Source organism: Vigna umbellata, chromosome 1 (genome assembly GCF_029865625.1).
Source record: "Vigna umbellata cultivar VRB3 chromosome 1, Vumbellata_1.0, whole genome shotgun sequence".
Taxonomy (NCBI): domain Eukaryota; kingdom Viridiplantae; phylum Streptophyta; class Magnoliopsida; order Fabales; family Fabaceae; genus Vigna; species Vigna umbellata.
The window spans coordinates 34355030-34361296 of NC_142165.1; the positions used below are offsets into that span (position 1 = coordinate 34355030).

At 36.2% G+C, this 6267-nt stretch overlaps 1 pseudogene; it reads right to left on the reverse strand.

Moving 5' to 3' along the window:
* Positions 1-1425: 1425 nt before the first annotated feature.
* Positions 1426-3405, reverse strand: LOC148205222 (uncharacterized; annotated as a pseudogene).
* Between the last annotated feature and the right edge of the window lie 2862 nt (positions 3406-6267).

Genomic DNA, 6267 nt, shown 5'->3' on the forward strand with positions numbered 1-6267 from the left:
TTTTTAGGAATTATAAAAGGGGTTTAATTGACTTAGGTTGGACATCTTTTGGCAAACAGAGGCGAAACTTCACCCATTGGAGGAGGATTTTGGATGCTCAAGCTCCACTCTTCAAATTCTAGGGCTTTATCTTTCATTCTTTGATTATATTTCATCTAGTTTCACCATGATTGTGGTGAACTAAACCTTCATTGTTGTTGGGAAACCATTGTAATCCTTTGAAGCTCTCATGTATTGAATTGATTCTTTATAATATATGCTTTCTTTCATTAGTTGTCAGGGTTTTTCTTCTATACTCTATGCATGCTTTGTTTAACTCATCAAATTGCATGATCATTGATGTTATTTGTATGGACACGTATAGATATATTTAGACATGAAGAAATTCTCCCAATAGTAGTATAAACCTAGACATAGGAATATGATGGTTGGTGCCTTTAAGCTTCTGTGCAAATGTAATGCATGAATAATTGCTAAGGAGACAAGGCATTGTAAACTAGTGATTAGGAGTAGGCTTTCTTCACCAAGACATTGGGTTTAAGGTAATTTAGAAAGTCACATTAACATTAATGAAGAAAGATGAATTCATGAATACATGAGAATGGATAGGATGAATTGAAAACCCCAACAACATCATCATTCCATATATTTCAATCATGTTTTGCTTCTTTTGTCCAATTGATCAATACATGCATTCATATTTACTTTTTAGTATTTGCATTTAAATCTCAAAGAATTGGTTTTTCAAGTCTTATTTAATAAAGAAACCACACAATTGTTTAGGCCGTGAGTCCTTTAGAAACGATACTTTGTCTTACCATTTTATTATTACTTGATACGATTCGGTTACACTTGCCGAGGGTTAACAGCAGAGTTGTTGCTTCCGGTTCGTTTGTCGAAGGAAGCTCTTCTGGTTCGTCTGTCGAAGCAAGGTTTTTGCTGCACTCTTCCAATTCGTTTGTCGAAGGGAGTTGTTTTTGTTACTGTTATTTTCTATTCACTTTCATTGTAATTGTGAAACTGTTTTAGTGAAAAGGTTAATCACTATTCATAGTGATTAACGACTGGACGTAGAATCTTTTGGTTCGAACGAGGATAAAAATCATTTGTGTGATATTTCTACTTCCTACACTCTTTATATTTTCTACTCATCAACTATTTGATAAAACATTCAAGAGAAAATTAAAGGAATCATTTTTTAAATTTAACGAACAAGCCTTCGCTTTTAAATAATCTATATCGTACTTTGTTTTGATATTTCCGCTGCGCAAAATCGGTACCGATTTTTCCAACACCTCTATGTAACTAATGGGGTGGGCAACACTCTTATTTGCTAACTGTATGACTACACCTGTAGGTAGTAAAGTTCCAAGGGTAAGAGATTTAAAGATTGATAGAGGCATGACATTTATGGAATCACCCAAATCAAGTATGGCATCTGTTGAATTTATGATTTCCAATAATGGAAGGGATGCAGAATGTACCTGGGTCTTTGCATTTTTCAGGAATGTGAGGTACAAATTTACCTATCAGTGCAGATACATTTTTGCCCATGCTGACTCTTTAATTTCCCTTCATCTTCCTCTTATTGGTGCACAACTCTTTCAGGAATTTTGCATATCTTGGAATCTGCTTGATGGCATCTAGTAGAGGTATGTTCACCTCCACCTACTTGAAGGTCTCAAATATCTCCTTATCCACCTCTTCCATATTTTTACTTTGAATTACTTTAGGAGGAAATGGAAGAGGGACACGTCGGTGTTGTATATCAGGAGATGCACTGATGGTGGTGGTGGTGGAAGAAGAAAGTGCACCTGAAGAAGAAGAAGAACCACCCGAAGAGGAAGAAGATCCACCTGCCACAAATGTCATGCTTGGACCCGCATAGTCCTCTTTTCTCTAAGATCTAGTAGTATGAGGCCGAGGTCTTGGTGTTGGAGGTGGAACTGTGGGTATCTGAATTTGCTTCCCTGATCTCAAGGTGATGGCACTGACATTTTTATTTCCAGGATTATGCACAGTCTAAGAAGGAAATCTGTCTGAATATTTTGATTGTGCTTGATTTAGCTGTGTGGCCATCTGCCCCATCTGATTTGTCAAGTTCTGGGTGGATGCTCTGGTCTCTTGGGTGGATGCTCTGGTCTCTTGGATGAACGGTCTGGTCTCTTGGATGGACGCTCTAGTCTCTTGTCGGAACTGCATATTTTGCATAGTCATCTGCTTGACTAACTCCTCCAATGAAGGCTGAGAAGTGGAAGGTTGAGGAGGAGCTGTTTGTGCAGTCATATCAGGTTGCTGTTGTTGCCTCTAGTATTGCTGGACTGGTGGTCGAGGCATAACGGTCTACTCGGACCATCAAGATTCTGGAATGGTGGTGGAAGTTGATGCTGCTACTGCGGAGCATTTGACAATCTCAGATTAGGGTGATTCCTCCATCCTAGATTGTATCTATTACTGGAAAGGTCATAATTTTGCTGTTATTGCGGTTGCTACTGCTGCCTGTTGTTGTAAATGTTTGCAACATAAGCTTTAGGAGCATCAGGGCCAAAATTTTGCTGCAAATATGGGTAGACATCAGCGTAACTGTCACTAGAAGAACAAATACCACATAAACTTGCAACAGGTGCAGACTTCTAATTTCCAGCTTGTTGAGTCACCAAATTGACAAGAGCACCAAGCTTGCTCTCTATCTTTCTATCTGAAAATGAGGAACCAGCACCCACATCATGAACTCCCCTGACCATAATAACATCATTCCTCATGCTGAACTATTGGGAGTTGGAAGCCATCTTCTCTATCAAATGTCTGGCTTTAGCAGGTGTCATGTCACAAAAGGGCTCCACCACTGGCAGCGTTTATCATACTCTTGTCCATATTGTTAAGACCTTCATAGAAGTATTCAAGCAAGAGTTGATCAAAAATCTGGTAGTGTGGGCAGCTTGCACAAAGCTTCTTGAGTCTTTCCCAGTATTCATATAAGCTCTCACCACCGAGATGCTTAATCCCAGAAATATCTTTCCTTATGGCCATGGTCCTTGATGCTGAGAAGAACTTTTCCAAAAACAATCTCTTCAAATCATCCCAACTGGTGATAGACCTGGGCGCAAGGTAATATAGTCAATCCTTTCTCACGCCGTCTAAAGAATGCGGGAATGCCTTTAAGAAAATGTGATCTTCAAGAACATCATGAGGCTTCATTGTTGAACAAATAATATGGAACTCCTTCATATGTTTGTGTGGACACTCCCCTGCCAGACCATGGAACTTTGGCAACAAATGGATTAGTCTAGTGTTGAGAACATCTGGCACGTCCTCATCAGGATATTGGATGCACAAGCTTTCATATGTGAAATCAGGTGCAGACATCTCCCTAAGAGTCCTCTCACGAGGTGGAGGTTGTGCCATATTGTTCTTAGTAGTATGATAAAAAATAGATTTAGAATTATTTCCAGATGCAGCATATGTAGTAGAATGCATTATTTCCTCCTTTTTTTATTCCTTTTAACCTCCCATAGCACGTCGAAGTCTCTAGGGCTTTTACGTGATGGGCATTGGAGTAGTTGGGAGCATTAATGGTGTGTTGTTACCAAAGCATTAATATTATGTCGAAGTTTGTAGGGCTTTGACGTTTTTTTCTCCAGCCAGAAGCCAAAGAGTTCCTGTTTTTTTAATTCCTTTGTTCTTTCTCTTTTTAAACTCCCATAACACGTCGATATCTTTGGGGCTTCGACGTAATAGGCATTAAAGTGGTTAGGTGCATTAATTGTGTGTTGTTACCAACGACGTTTTTCACGTCCATTTCAGGGGGCTTTGACGTCAAGCTGTTCATATCAGAATCTAAAGAGATCTATTACTTTTTCACTGAATGATGTTTGAACGTCGAATTTTGCTGGGCTTCGACGTTCATACTATATGGTGGATTGTGGCAATTAGTAGGCATAATTACACGTTGTACTGCTTATTCATGATGTAATGTTATTGAATGTCGATGGCTTAGCCAGTTCGACTTCATCGTTTCATCAATAAATATAGCTTGCATTTCACGTAACCCATTGCCTCCTATTTCCCTATTCAACATATTAGGATTCATGTTTTTTAATTCCTTTTCATTTTTCTTTCCTTAGATTTCGAAGCATTTTTGTTCTTTAAATTGCAATTTGATCACTTAAATTTCAAAGTGGGGCATTCATCATCTTCAGTTTATATGAAGGTGTCCTTCAAAATTCAAGTCAACAAAATGATTTTTATAGTATAGAGATGGTTAAGATATCTTACTGAAAGGGAAGTGCTCAGGAAAAAGAAATATGATTCACAATATGTTTAATGTTGAAACAATTTTAAGAACTAAAATAAATTTATAAAAATGTTGTTAAACTTCATCATTTAGCAATGTATGATTCTTTTCATAAATTTTCTTGGAGTTGTTTTGTAGATTAGATTTCAGAGCTATTTCATTTCCTAATGTGCAAAGAACTTCAAGACAATTTAAATTAAGAATCTATTTACACAGTTGACGTCGAATATGGACTGCATTTGATGCAAACCCTGGCGTTTGTTCAATTTTTAAGTAACTGGTAATGAAGCTCAGAGGTTTGACGTCGAGTTCTAGGCTCTTCGACGTAACATGTTCATATCAAAATCTTTTGAGATTTATTACTTTTTCACTTAATGATGTTTAAACGTCAAATGCGGCTGGGCTTCGACGTTCACTCTAGGTGGTAGTTTGTAACCACATTTACACGTTGTACTACTTATCCATGATGTAATGTAATTGCACGTCGATGTCTTGGCCAAACGGACGTCACATATTCATTTATAAATTTAGCTCTCATTTCACGTAACGCCTTGCCTCCTGTTTCCCTATTGAACATATTAGGATTCTTTGTTTTTATTCACTTTGCATTTTCTTTTCCTTAGATTTCAAAGCATTTATGTTCTTTAAAGTGCAATTTGCTAACTTGAATTTCAAAGTGGCGCATTCATCTTCAGTTCATATGAAGGTGCCCTTTGAAATTCAAGTCAACAAAATGTTTTTAATAGTACACAAATGATTAAGATATCTTACTAGTGCTCAGGGAAAAGAAATATGGTTCACAATATGTTTAATACTGAAACAATTTTAAGAACTAATGTAAATCTATAAAAAAGTTGTTCAACTTCATCATTTACAATGTATGATTCATTTTTTAAATTGTCTTCAAGTTGTTTTCTACCATTTGATTTCAAATCTAACTGATATCTTAGGGTGGGAACAACTTGAAGAAAGTTTACATCTTAGTATCACATCGAATATTGAATGTATTCGATGCAAAGACCTGAATTTTATTTATTTATTAAGTTACTTATGATGTCGAATTTTTAAGTTAATCGACGTCCTCTATCATAGAGGACTTCTAAAAGAAATCCATTTTTAATAAAAAAACATAGCGTCAAACATGAACACGAAACAAGAAAGAATACATTAAAACCAAACACATGAAGTAAATAAAAAAACCAGTAAAACAATGGAGAATGTTTTTGAAATTCATAGGTGTTAACATTTTCCTCTAGTTTTCCACCATGTCTTCATCGTTAACAAGGAAATGTCTTCGTTTAGTGGAGTAATTGATGGAGAACCAAAGTAAAAAGTTAACATGAATTTGGTTAAGGAAGTTATGTAGTGTAGGTTTTCAAATGGTACTACTTGAAATGAAACCCAAATTTGTTAACTTATTTCTTTGGTATTGCTCCTTCATACATCACCCAAACTTTTGTGACATTGAAAGAGCTAAGAGAAAACCAAACACAAAAATGTTAACAGAGTGACAGGTTAACCCAAAATTTTAGAATTTGAGGTCTACGTCAAGGATCCAAAAATGTATTTAAAGAAAATGGACTTGAACTTTGATGTCGAAGTTAGACACTGATCGACGTCTACGTCAAATGGGAAAAGGCTAATTGTTGGCCATGATAAATGCTCTTTTTAGAAACGAAGATATTCACATGGAATTTGGAAAGTCTTTGTTGAAAGGGGAGCACTATGATAGCTAAACCCAATACCTATGATAATGTTTTTTATGATGACAACACATCATTAATAAAAACACATGTGTATGATGATGACAACACTGCTTATGGTTATTATGAAATATATACACATTGTGATTGTCATATTTGACATACATTTGACATATTGTATTATCTGATGCATACTACTGTATTTGTAAAGTAATCATATCTATGTGTATTGGGTATTCAATTAAGTCTATGCTAAGTGTCAAAGACTAG